Raw genomic sequence first — 14,393 nt, 5'->3', positions numbered from 1 at the left:
GCTTACTACAGCACTCAATTGGATTCAGTTGCTTCTGGTTACCCTGCTTGTTTATGGGCTGTGGCAGCAGCTGCCATTTTGGTAGACATGGCAGCCCCTGTAACCCTGGGGCATGACATGCTAATAGCAGTCCCACATGCTGTTCAAGCGTTGCTTCTGAAAACCAAAACACAATATCTTTCAAATGCACATCTTACTAAGTATGAAATAAGTTTAATGGGAAATCCCGCTTTACAAGTTAAACGCTGCCCACCACTAAAACCAGCTTCTTTAATACCAACCTCAGATGAGGGCGAACCACATGATTGTGTACTAGTAGTTAACTCTGTTCTTTCTCCTAGATTAAAATTATATGATACTCCATTACAAAATCCTGATTTAGTTCTTTTCGTTGACGGATCCTGTTTAAGAACAAACTCCGGAGAATTCCAAGCTGCTTGGTCAGTCTGCACACCGACTGAAGTATTGCAATCAGCACGATTACCTACAGGCGCCTCCACGCAGGTCGCGGAATTAGTAGCTTTATCAAATGCATGCAAAATAGCTAAAAACAAGTCTGTTACTATTTATACTGATTCCCGTTATGCCCATGGTGATATACATGATTTTGGTATGTTATGGAAAGAACGGGGGTTCCTAACATCTTCCGGAACACCCATTAAAAATCATTTATACATCAATAATTTATTACAAGACTTATTGTTACCTTCTGAAATTGCTGTTGTTAAATGCGCAGCCCATCAATCCAATGATACTTTCGAAAGCAAGGGCAATAATTTTGCTGATTGGGCTGCTAAACAGGCTGCTTTCTCACAAACTGCTCAGGGTCACTTTTTGCAGCCGTTACAATCCATGACAACTTTTGATAATACAGTGTTAAAAGCTTTACAGGATGAAGTTTCAGAATCAGAAAGAAGAACATGGCTGGCTAACAATTGTTTTAAACACTCTGATTCACTTTGGCAACATCCAGATGGCAGATTGGTCTGCCCTATATCCATGCTAAATTCTCTCATTAAAGCTTATCATTTGCCAGCTCATGTTGGGGTACAAGCTCTAATAAAACAAATCCAAAGGGATTGGTTTGCCCCAAGACTTTCTGCTTCTGTACAGCACTTTGTGAGCACATGCTCCATTTGTTTACAGTACAATATTTCAAAAGGCACAATGGCTCCCATACAACCCTTACCAAAACCATTAGGACCATTTTGCACTTTGCAATGGGATTTTATTGAATTACCATTAAGTGCTCATTTTAAATATGTTTTAACTGTTGTTGATGTTTTTTTCTGGCTGGCTAGAAGCATACCCATGTGTAAAGAACAATGCTATATCAGTTGCTAAGAAACTATGTTATGAATTTATACCTCGATTTGGTGTTCCCTGTTATATATATTCAGATCGTGGAACACATTTTACAGCTCAGTTAATTGACTCACTGTGTACTATGTTGGGTATCACTTTAAAATTTCACTGCCCATATCGACCGCAGGCATCTGGCATTACCGAACGTATGAATCAAACACTGAAAACCAGACTAGCAAAAATTACTACTGAAACAGGCCTCACCTGGGTACAGGCCTTACCTCTAGCTTTGCTCTCTATGAGAGCACAAGTACATCCTACTAAATGTCTTTCTCCTCATGAAATCCTCATGGGCCGCCCTATGCGCATGCCCATGACTTCACCACCACCCTTTTCTGAGTATGATGCCTTTGATCATGATGTTATTGTATATTGTACTTCTCTTGTTTCTTTCTTACAGTATTATCACTGCCAAGTGGCAGCGGTACAACATAATCCTGATCCTTTCCTGTCTTCTGAACTGCAACCGGGAGATTGGGTGTATGTCAAGTCTTTCTCCCGAAAAACAGCATTGCAACCTCATTGGAAGGGGCCCTACCTGGTTCTATTGACAACATCTTCAGTGATACGATTACAAGGCTCACCTACCTGGATTCATATATCACACATTAAGAAAGTCATTCCATCTGAAGATCAAACACATTTACCTTGTACAATTCCAGATTCCTCACCAATTGCTTCTCGAACTAGAAGCCATGCTGTCCCAGTACCTGATGATGACTGACATTTCTCCAATCAGGACATTTCTGCATTCTGACACAATAATCCAACCAAAACCACCATTTCCACAGAAGTACTGCATAACTATTATGGTGACTATTTTTGTTGTTATCGTATTTTTACTATGGCCATTTCTATTTCCTGCTCCAGTTAAACCTCATGCCAAAAGAACTGCATGGCATCCACAATTCAACACCTACCAAGCAATAAAATATGCTTATGCATCATCCCTTAACTTCTCCAGTTGCTGGATCTGCACTGCCATTCCTATGGTTCATGGGAGATTGATGCTAAATATAGTTCCTTTAGGGATTGAAGAGACTTGGATGAATCTGATGTATGACACATCAAAGGTTGTCTCAAAACACAAGGTAGCATTACAGTTGTCCCTCCATCAAAATGGAACTGTATGTTTTCAAAAACTTGATAAAACTAGAATAGGATCCAGAGTAGGGTGGAGCCATTGTAATAAAACTGTGGTATACAACTTTACTGCATGGGGTTGTGTAACAGATTTTTCACCTATATTAAGAATTGTTAAAAATTCTATAGCTAACTTTTCCCGGAAAATATTCGAAGGACTTCAAAATACCAGGAATCGCTTTAAGTCTATCAACATCACCATTAAAGCAGAAAACTGTTATTTTGTGTGCGGAAGAAAAGCATATAATTGGCTACCAGGAGACTGGTCTGGCAGCTGTTTCCTGGGTTACCTAGTTCCAGCTATTCGACATGTGTCTACTTTACCTAAAGGAAAAATTCGGAACGTTCGAGAGGTCAAGAGGCCTGCCAACCCGGTAGGTCAAGTCGATGCTTCCTGGATCTATCATCATGACTTAGCTCATGCTAGTACTGAAGGACTATCTCATATGGACTTGGGTGATGATGTCATATCATGGGCTGGTATCATTAATTAGTAACTGATGAACTGACTGCTATGAGAGCCGTAGTACTCCAGAACTGTATAGCTCTCGATTTCACCCTAGCGGCGAAAGGAGGAACTTGCGTTTTAATCCAGGAGGAGCGCTATACGTTTATTCCTGACAATCAGCATGAAATTGAAAGTCACCTTGCACTGATTCAGAGAATTTCTGAACTTTCAGAGGCCAAAGAGGCCGATAGTTCAACATGGGCTTGGTTAACCAACCTGTTCACAGGTTGGGGAGGTGGACTGCTGAAACTGATTTTATTAATTGCAGTATTAGCAATTGTTGCTTTTCTTGTCTTATTTCTAATCAAAGCATTGATTTTGAAATTAATGTCTTCAAAAACTGTGAATAAAGTGCCTACGTTTTATATGCCTGCAACTATGAATGTAAATGATAAAATGACAAAGTTTTCGAATGACAAAAAGACCAGTAGCATGGTTATGTTAGATTTGGGACAAATGTATGATAGGTTAAATGGTGATGCTTACACAGCATCAAATGGAGGATTGTAGAATATGAACAGCCAAAGCATGTGTTTGAGGAAATTGAGTATGTGATAGTCTGTATGCAAAATGTACTGTGTATTGTGAACTCTGAATGAACTCTGAACAATGAAGAAAATGCTGAACAACAAGAATCTGCCTAACAGCAGGAAATGTGCCTTTTATGGAAGTTCATCCGATTTTCTCTTTTTGCCTAGAGATATGATGATGTGAATTGTCTTATGTTTACGGGTAAACCTTTGATTGGTTAATTGCCCTGTGTAATAATCTAATTGGTTCAGTTTCATATTTTTGTACTGTCAGCACTATTACCAATACATAAGCTTGTTTATTTTCTTGTTCTGGGAGTCTCCCTGGTACTTTCCATGAGACTCCCGCACGTGTGTACTTGTAGTTAATAAAAACCACTGAAGGAGTGAAATAAACTATTTGTCTTAATTTTTAAAGTATTATGAAACATAACACCTGTATCTAAACCTAAAATCCCCAGTCACTACCTAAACCTAAAACTTGGCTCCCCTTATAACCCTAAAGTCCCTGATTGCTCCCTAAACTGAAAACTCCAACCCCCCTCCCTATACTTAAAAGCTCCAGTCACTTTCTATATCTAAACTCCCCTTCTAACCCTAAAACTCCCTTCCCGCTCTATAACTCTCCTGCCCCAAAGCCTAAAGCACTGCTCCTGCTCCCTAAGCCTAAAACTCCCCTCCAACTCCCTAAATCTAAATTCCCTTCCTGATCTCTGCCCTAATCTACACTCCCACTCCCTGCCATTTCTTTCCTTCAATTGTCGCATTTATCTTCTTGAACTCAAGTAGTGTGTTTGGCAAGACACAAGTGCTTTTCTGAAATCATATTTGAGTTTGAGTGCAAGTGGCTGATTGTACAAGCTGCAAGATGCTTGAGTTGCTGGCTTTGAGACAGTGGTCTTCCAGCACATGGGAATCAAACACTTTTTGTAGAACCTAAACTCGCCCAATGGATATTAGCAAATGAGCTCAGCATTTCATTAAAAAGAAAAAAAACATACTTTCTATCCTGCACCCCCTCCAATATTGCAGAAGTCTTGACTCAGTCAATATTTCTTCAGAAATACAAGAATGTTTTCTAGCCAAGTAAACTGCACTGAAGACATTGCTCATTAGAAAATAAATTTTACTTGATGACTTGTTTTCTTGTCCAAACTGTGTAACATGAGGAAATGTATGTAGAGTAAAAGCTCCATCCTGTAGACAAATTCAGTTACTTTTTTCTATCTCATGATCATAATAAGGGACAAGTAGCTTTAATACAAATGCAGAGGCTCTATTTATTTATTTTTTATTTATAAAAATAAAATGCTGTGTATGGTAAATGACAGTGTTTGGCACTGGGAAGTGTTATTAAATGTGGCTTTATATAACCATTATTTAATTTATGTGGAACTTTCTTGCTGTAAACAGTAAGAAAAAGGGGGGATGTAACTTATCATAGCACTATGAAGGGTTTCAACAATGTTAGATTTTGATCTCCACTATTATAGTCACTGTTTCAGAAATACTAGTGTTTCTTTTTAAATAGGAGGGGACCTGTAGCTCTCCTGAGAGTTAGTGTGTTTCTTCATTCCATATTACTTGATTTTAACTTTCTGTCCCTGGTTACACCAAAACACTTTTGTTTTATATTGTACTGGAATAACATATTCACTGTTCAAACATTCCTAGCAGTCTGTGTTGTGATGTATGTGAGGTTATACAAACTGATGGCATTGCTTGCATATTGTCTTCTACATTCTATGTAAAGCCCTTCTTTGTTACAGATTCCCTTGGGTTTACTAATGATGTAAAGATTTCCCACAGCATGGATATCACAGCATTCTGAAGTCAGTCAGTGTTTCTTTGAAAATAAAAGTTGTGAAGTCATTTGCGCCACTGAATGAAAATATGATGTGTATGATTCACTTAAAAGATGGTATAAATAGGTTCAGAATTTAGGGCCTCCTTTTTAAGAACACCAGTACTTTCCTAAACATTTACATAATGGCCGTAAAACACTTAGAGTAAAAGTTCCAGTCCCAATTACTTTTGCTCTCTCATATACTCACAATCTGGGGAAGAATGTATATTAATCAGTCCCGATTTTTTTTTATTTTGCTTTACAGAAACGAAGCATGTTTAAAAGAGTATATGGCAATGAAAGGGTTGTGGTTTTTTAATGTGGCTGTATGTAACAGTTGCTTATTTGATGTGGCCTTTTCCAGCAGTAAAGAGTAGGAAAACAAGAGAAAGAAGACAACATATCTGATACATAGACACATGAATGCATTTAGGGCCATAAAACATACCCAGCCACTGCTCAACCACATGTGTATAAATTTACAGGCTTGTAGGTTTGCAGAATTCTCACCTTCCTTGCCATTTTAAAGAAATAATACACATCAAAATTCAAAACTCAGGTGGCCATAAAACTGTTTCTCTAAATTAGCTTGGTGATGGAAAGATATTATCTGATGTTGTAAATCTTTGTTCATTAATTACTATTAGGACTTCGGTTCCGTCCTCAGAACTGATACGGCTGTTTCCAAGCTCGCGCCAGCCAAAAAGTCTCAGCTAAGACCTACCCATAATGCCCCTCTCCTAGTTACTCCAGATCTCGTTTGCCGTGTTCCTAATCAGACGTGCTAGCCATCTCTCTCAAAGCTAAGTAGAAAATTGTCACTTTTAAGATAGTTTCTCTTCAAAATTTTTTATTTTTTAGTTAATTTAGCCTTTTCTCACTGTCGCCTATAACTTAATTCTATTCCCTACCCTTTACCCTGGTAATTTAATTTCTACCATTATTGGTACTGTCCCTCTCTCCTGCCTTTGACAGGCCCTTCCTTACCACTTGTGGTATTTTTTAAATACCATTGTTGGTATTCTCTCACCTTTTTCTCTCCCTTATATTGCTTTTTCTATAGGATAGCCTTGTTGCCTTACTATGTCAGATAAAGCTAAGTTGGGGTTTAAACAGTGTGACAAGTGTGGGCATAAGATGCCTTTTTTGTAGGCTCTATCTGGGTCGGAGGTCTCACCCTCTCCAAAGACCAAAAAATCATAAGGAAAAATGGAGTCACTCGGTTCCTGCATTTGCATCTGCGTCAGTTACAGAATCGAGTCGGCTGGTGGACTTTAGGAACTCCTGGTTAGGGTATTTGCTCAGACAGAGCCTTCTGCTATTTTTCTATTACTGTGTCTATTATATTGGGGCGGGCAAACTCGATCTGGAGTAACTAGGAGAGGGGCATTATAGGTAGGTCTTAGCTGAGAGTTTTTGACTGGTATGAGCTTGGAAATGGCCATATCGATTCTGAGGACGTGGAGTCCTTGGTGGTCTAGTGGTTAGGATTCAGTGGTCAGGGGTCCAGGGAAGTAAATACTGTGGGACGAAATAGCCAGGGAGTTTTTATGGCTAGGCTTGTATAGGCCGTAGAGCCGATAGCCTAGTACCAACCTATGAACCGAAGTCCTAATAGCAATGAATGAACAAAGATCTACAACATAGATGGAACGTTATGGTAAGACATAACTTCTTTTTTCAGAAGTTTATCAGCCATTAATTCAACCACATGAGCAAAGGTAACTAATATATTTATATGGTTTAGCACAGCCCATACATACACATACACACACACACACACACACACACACACACACACACACACACACACACACACACACACATATGGATCCCATTCTGATTGCCGAAATTACATTATTCCAAAACTCACTTTGCCAAGACCAGTTCTCCAATGTTACAGTAGTCCAAAATGACACTTTGCCGAAAGACAAAATACCAACAAGTCAATCACTAACACCTACAACACACACTAAAAGAAATCCTCAAATTATTTTTGTGCCCCCAACACCCACTGCAAATTATATATATCAACTCCGAGATCGCACTACAGTGTCAACAAGGCTATAGTTGTCCGTCCATACTGTAGTGTGATCTCACTTTACAATATAGGAGTGCTGTTCACTTTTTGCTTTCCACAATGTACATAGCTGTACACCTATCTGCATAACTGGTACGATGTCCTAGACAGCATGGAAGCAGACGCTTTGTGGTCTCGGCAAAGTGAATTTTAGAATAATGTAATTTTGGCAATTAGAACAGGAACCGTTTATATATATATATATATATATATATATATATATATATATATATATATATCATCCACCCCATTTTTTCCCATTTTTTCTATATGGGGTCGGGGTATCGTGTTAACTGTCGCCAACTCTCTTGATTCAGTGCCACAATCCTGCCTTCTTCACCACTCATGCCTGATTGTCACAGATCTTCTTTCACACAATCCATCCATCTCTTTGCTGGACATCCTTGCTTCCTCTTACCTTCTTCCAGTCTGTCCCAAATCTTCCTCGCCAGATTATCTTCTGTTTTTCTACATGTGCCCAAAGCACAGTAATCCATTCTCTTTGATCATTTCTGCAATTGGAGCTACTTTGGCTTCTGCTCTTATGTCCTCATTTCTTCATCTGTCCCACAGTGTGCATCCTACCACATTTCTTATGCACTTCATTTCCATCACCTCTAGCTTCAACTGTTCTACCTTTACTGCCCAGGTTTCTGTACCATACAGTAGTACTGGTCGCACCACTGTCTTGTACACCTTGCTCTTCAGCTTCTTTGGCATTCTTCTGTCATAGACTACACCTGATTCTCTGTGCCATTTGGCTGCAGCCCTTCTGATTTTAGCTTTGACCTCTTCATTCAGACTAGCCTTTTCCTCAACCACCCCTCCCAGATACTTGAAGCTGCTTACCTGTTCCACTATCTTCTCTTCTATCTCTATTCTCAACTTCTTCTGATTTCCCGAATTTGCTGCCATTACCACCATCTTATCTGTGCTTAGTTTCATCCCATGTTCCTTCAGATTTGCATTCCATTTTCCTATCCTTTGCTGAAGTTGTAGCTCAGAGTCTGCCTGTACTGCTACATCATCTGCATACAGCAGCTTTGTTGAGCTGTCCCCTCCAACCAGTTTACTAATGTAGTCCATCACCAGTATGAACAGCAGTGGGCTCAGAGCTGAACTCTGGTGTACACCCACTCCCACTGGGAATCCCTCTGTGAGGCTGAACACTGTTCGTACTTGAGTCATTGGGTCCTTGTACATAGCCTGCACTAATTCTACCAATGTTTCCGGGACTTCAAACCACTGCAGTACTGCCCAGATTAGCTCTCTTAGGACCTTGTCATATGCTTTCTCCAAGTCTAGGAATGCCCAGTTGGACTCTGTCCTCATTTCTAGCTTCTTCTCATCTATCTGTCTCAGTGCAAACATTGGGTCAGTTGTGCTGCTGATCTGAATTTGAACTGTTCATCTCCCATCTTACATTCTACTAATCTGTGTATCTGTTTATCAATCACTCTCTCCAGAACTTTCATGCAGTGTGGTAGAAGTTTGATCCCTCTGTACTGCCCACAGTTGTGAATGTCTCCTTTGTTCTTGTGCACTGGTGCAAATATGCTTATTCTCCAGTCATCTGGGATATGCCTTTCTCTCCACACTGCTATTAGTACCCTCAGGAGCCATTTCTCCCCTATCTCACCCAGCATCTTTATCATATCTGCTGTCAGCTCATCTGAGCCTGCTGCTTTCCCTAACTTCCTCTTCCTTAGTGCTGTTCTTACTTCTTATAGGGTGAGCTCCTCTTCTTCTTTAATTGCAGGCTGTTTCTGGGGCAGTACAGCTTCTGTGGGGTTTTCTTCATTCAGAAGCTGCTGGAAATACTCCTTCCATCTGCCTTTGATGTCCTGTAGACTGGTAAGCAGGTTGTTGTTGACATCCTTTATGAAGGGTGTCTGACTATCTTCTTTATCTTTCTGTCTTTGCCTTGCAATCTGATATAGTTTCTTTGTGCCCCTTACTGAGTCACTTTCCAGAAGTTGGTAGAGTGCCTCAGGTGCCCTATTCTTTGCCACTTCTTTCTTAGCTTCTTTGTTAGCCAACCAGTAGCCCTTCCTAGCCTGGTCAGTCTTTTCTCTCTCCCATTTCTTCCTGCACTCCTGCTTTCTTTTGATGATATCCTGGACTTCTGCATTCCACCACCAGCTTTCCTTATGTACCTTATTTCCATACCTGGCTCAGCCACATATCTTTTCTGTAGTCCTAACACATGCTGTTTTGAGGCCCTGCCATTCTTCTTCAATGCCACCTATTTCCTCCTCTTCTTGGGGTGCTAGAGACCCGAGTAATTCCTTGAACTGCTGTACTTTCTCTCCAGTCAACATCCAGGTCTTCAGCAAGGTCTCTGTTGACCTTAGAGCCTTCTCTGACCACTGCTTGCAGCTGATTGTGGCAACTAATGGTTTATGCTATGGGCCGACTGTTTCATTAGGGATGACTTTAGGGATGGATTCTACCCCAGTCCTTTTACCTTACTAGGAGGAAATCTACCTGAGTTGCATGTTGGCTACTCTTATATGATCTTGTGACTGTCTTTCCTTCTGAACCGTGTGTTGGCTACTATCAAGCCATTTGCCAGAGAGAAGTCTAGAATGGCTTCTCCTTCTTTATTCCTGTTACCTCACCCTTATAAACCCAGGCAGTCCTCATATCCTGTTCGGTCTGTCCCAATATGTGCATACAAGTCACCCATTATCAACACCAATTCATATTGTCCTGCTTTATCTAGTAAGTCCTGCAACTGCTGTCTGAATGCATTCTTTTCCTCACTATCACAACCCTGCTGTGGAGCATATGCTGAGATTATGAATCATATGCTGCCCTATGATTACACTGGAGTCGGATTGCCATGAGTCTGTCATTAATTCTGATGAAATCCCTCACTGCCCACTGAAGCCTCTCAATCACCACAGTTCCTACACCAGTTCTAGCCTGTCCTCCACCTGAGTAGTATATATATATATATATATATATATATATATATATATATATATATATGCTTCACATACCCGAAATACCACGTAACCGAAGACCTTATAACCCAGCTGAGAAAGCTGAAACTGCAAATGAATGATCACAAATCTGAAATGTTTCCCAGGGTAATTAGCCGCTGGGACAACAAGGGGAGATTTACCCTTTTCCCCACTATATTGCAATCCTAGAGCTGGTATATTTAGTTGGGGGGGTGTAGACCCCCTCGCCTGGGTAGGTTGTAGATGGTGCAGTGTGTTCTCCATGAGTTCTTGGCCCAGTGGTTACTTACCCTGGGAAACATTTCGGCTTTGTGATCATTTGTTTATTTGAAGTTTCATCATTCTCGGCTTGGTTAGATAATCTTCAGTTATGTGGTATTTTGGGTATGTGAAGTAGATACATTATCTATCTATGTATATGGCAGTATGCACGGACTGTAGTGTCACCAACACCACTATACATACACAAGTTAGTCCACTAAGGTAGCAGCAAAAATGTTTTAATGAAACAAATAAAATACACGTTGAGCGCTTTCATCTATCATATAGACTTCCTCAGAACACCATCCATTTTAAAATACACAACTTATATACACACACACACCTCGTTGTAATCACTTAATTAGATAAAATCAATTGTTTAAAAATTTAACCCTATGACTGCTACCTCTAGTAGATTAACCTGGTAAAACATCTAGCACATATATCTCATCTTACATTTATAATGCTCATGTTTGATATATATGTTAACAAACACAACTTCCTAAAACTCCTATTGTTTTTAAAAAAAATAATATGTACACATGCAAGAATATTCTCTAAATCAACAATTAAAAGATTAAAAAGTCAGTCATTGCAAGCTGAAGTCATGAGTATCAGCATAGTATCTCTAATATGGGGTAAACTAAAAAAAAAAAAACTAAAAAAACATGATGACTGAAAGCAGCAAAACATTTTACAACTTTTTTTAAAAAAAGAGAAAATGTGCCCTATAGTCTATTATTATCCAACATAGGCTTAATAGAAATGTACTCATTTAGACCAGGAAACACAGTGGCATTTAATTTTATTTGCCACCATATCTCTCTCTCTCCTAATTTTTTCTTTACATTCCCCCCTCTGGCATTAATTTGTACAATTTCTAATATCCCAAATATAAACTTGTCACAAGTCTTACTAGTCATCAAATGTTTACTTAGTGCATTTTTTTCGTCTCCCTTTTTAATGCAGTAATAATGATCATATATCCTATTACGAAGACATCTCTCCGTTTTTCCTACATAGTAACAAGTGCAGTGTGTGCAGGTAGCTAAGTATACTAAGCAGGATGTTCTACAATTTCCTTTCATGAATTTTATATTTGTAGAGTTGATATCCTGCAAAACTAGTATATTCCTGCTGTCAATATATCTGCACTGGTTACAATTACCACATTTGTGTGTACCTATCGTACCTTGCTGACCTTCTGATCTGTTATTTTTCCTCTCAAATTCCATCTTTAGATTGCTTGCATTGCTGTATACAAATATAGGCCTATTACCTATTACTTCTAAGATATCCTTATCTACACCAAATATATTCCAGTGCTTCTCCATAATGGTCTTAATGTCATTAATATTGCACCCATACTCTAATATGCATGCTCCTGTATATTTTGGCATAGTGGCCTGGTCGACCACAGTCTGGGCACAAACTACCTCATTTTTGCCCAGAATGGCCTGATATTTAATGTTTCTATTACTGATAACATACTGTTTTAAGTCTGTAATCAAACTGTCAGGGCACCCCCTAATTCTAAACATATTGCCAATAAAGTCCAGTTCTATTGCCAAGTCAGATATTTCAGAGGTCATTCTGGCCGCTCTTATAAATTGCCCTTTAATAATACTTTTTTTCTGTTTGTAGGAATGGCAACTATTAAAGTGCAGGTACGAGTTACTAAATGTCTCTTTTCTATGAATTTTTGATATAAACCCCTCATTCCCTACAGTTATCTCAGTATCTAAGTAGGATATTGCTTCGTTACTCTTACTAATGGTAAATTTTAAATAGTCACACCTACTGTTCAAGTACCCCATAAACTCAGCTAATTTCTCTTCACTCCCTTTCCAGATCAAGAACAGGTCGTCCAAGAATCTGGTATATAAATCTATAAATTTCCACCATTCACTGTTGAAAATGTGTTCTTTCTCCCAATCAAGCAAAAATAAATTGGCAAATATGGGGGCGCAAGCTGCCCCCATCGCAACCCCCTTGCAGTGCCTATAATATTCTCCTTCGAAATACACATAGTTGTATTTTAGTACTATATCTGTGAATTCCAAAATTAAATTTTTCCTGTCTTCGTCAATAACTCCCAGTTCATCCATACTATTACTAAACCTATTTAAACCTTCCTCTATGGGAATACTTGAGAATAAGTCTACCACATCAATGGTTACCATAATAATACCAGATTTGCATAGATCAGGTGTCAGTCGTCTCAAAAAATCCCATGAGTCCTTTAATAAATGGTGAACTCTGTCGTAACTAGATTTTAACCACTTATCCACAACCTTACCAAACACAAAAGTTTTAGACTTATTCCCTGAGATAATTGGACGGAACGGGGGATCTAGAACATTTTTGAGCACTTTCGGTATACCTACAATGGCGCCTATAGTGGGGTCATTAACTTTTAAGTAGTTGTACAGATCTAAGTCTATTCTCTCTTCTATGAGCAAGTCCTCTAGAACTAAATCAATTTTATGGTATCCTATGTTTACTTCATTAATAGAAGAGATGTCATAATTCCCTGAGTTAATTAAAATCATATTGATCTTATTGTTGTACTCGGTAGTGCCATATAACACTGTTCCCCTACCCTTATCAGGCTTCATGATTCGTATTTCATTGTTGCACTTCAAATCTTTCAATAACATATACTCATCATAATTAAGATTGTACGTTATCTTATTCTTTTTGCAAACATTAGAATAAGCATACATATCATCTATGACCAGTTTCTCATAAATAGCTAATAAACTGTTAAGGGGGGGAGTGTAGGTACTTCTAACTCTGAATTCACTGTTTTTATAGGGCTTGTTCCTATATAACAGTTCCAAGTTCAATTTTCTAATGTATTTTTTAAAATCTATAATACTTCCAACTACGTTGAATTTTCTGTATGGGATGAACTTCATCCCTTTTGCAAACAGTTCAAAATGTTCTTTCTTGATAACAATATTCGTATAATTAAAGATATTATATTCCCCAAAACTGTAGTGCACCTCATTGTGCTTTAAAATGTTCTGTCCAACCTCCTTCCTGGTTGTCTCGAACTGACATGTGGTTGTCTTTCTTTTTGTTCCCTCCACCTGTATGTACTTGTGTCCTTCCGTCCTTCTTGTTGCCACCGTTTGTCTCCCTCTTCTAAAAAATTCTCATTTCTATTCTGATCAATATCAAACCTAGCATTGGTATGTCCATTTTTGTAATATACAGACTGTTTTCCAAAAAAATCACCCTCATGTGACTTAATCCCATTCCTAACAGTCCTATTACTTTTATAGGGGACTTTTTTGTTCCTATTTTCCCACTTATAAGCTTCTTTGTTGGCATATTGGTCCCTGTCTCTCCACATTTTCTTACATTTTCTATCAAACTGCTTGTCAATAATTTTTTCTACCCAGTCAAACTAGCTGTTGTATAATGTCTCCATTTCATCAAATACTAAATCACTAGTAATTTTCTCATTTAAAGCTTCCACTTCGGTTAATAATTTACATATTTTTTTGTCATTGCAAGAAATTATAAATTTCATAAATTCCATTCCAAAATTGTTGAACATTCTGTTACATTCATCAATATCTTTTCTGTAGTCCTAACACATGCTGTATTTAGGCACTGCCATTCCTCTTCAACTCCACCTATTTCCTCCTCTTCTTGGGGTGCTAGAGCCCTGAGTAATTCC

Source organism: Protopterus annectens, chromosome 2.part0 (assembly GCF_019279795.1).
Source record: "Protopterus annectens isolate FY-2018-M chromosome 2.part0, PAN1.0, whole genome shotgun sequence".
In the NCBI taxonomy this organism is placed as follows: domain Eukaryota; kingdom Metazoa; phylum Chordata; order Ceratodontiformes; family Protopteridae; genus Protopterus; species Protopterus annectens.
Note: the sequence above shows the minus strand (reverse complement) of the source record.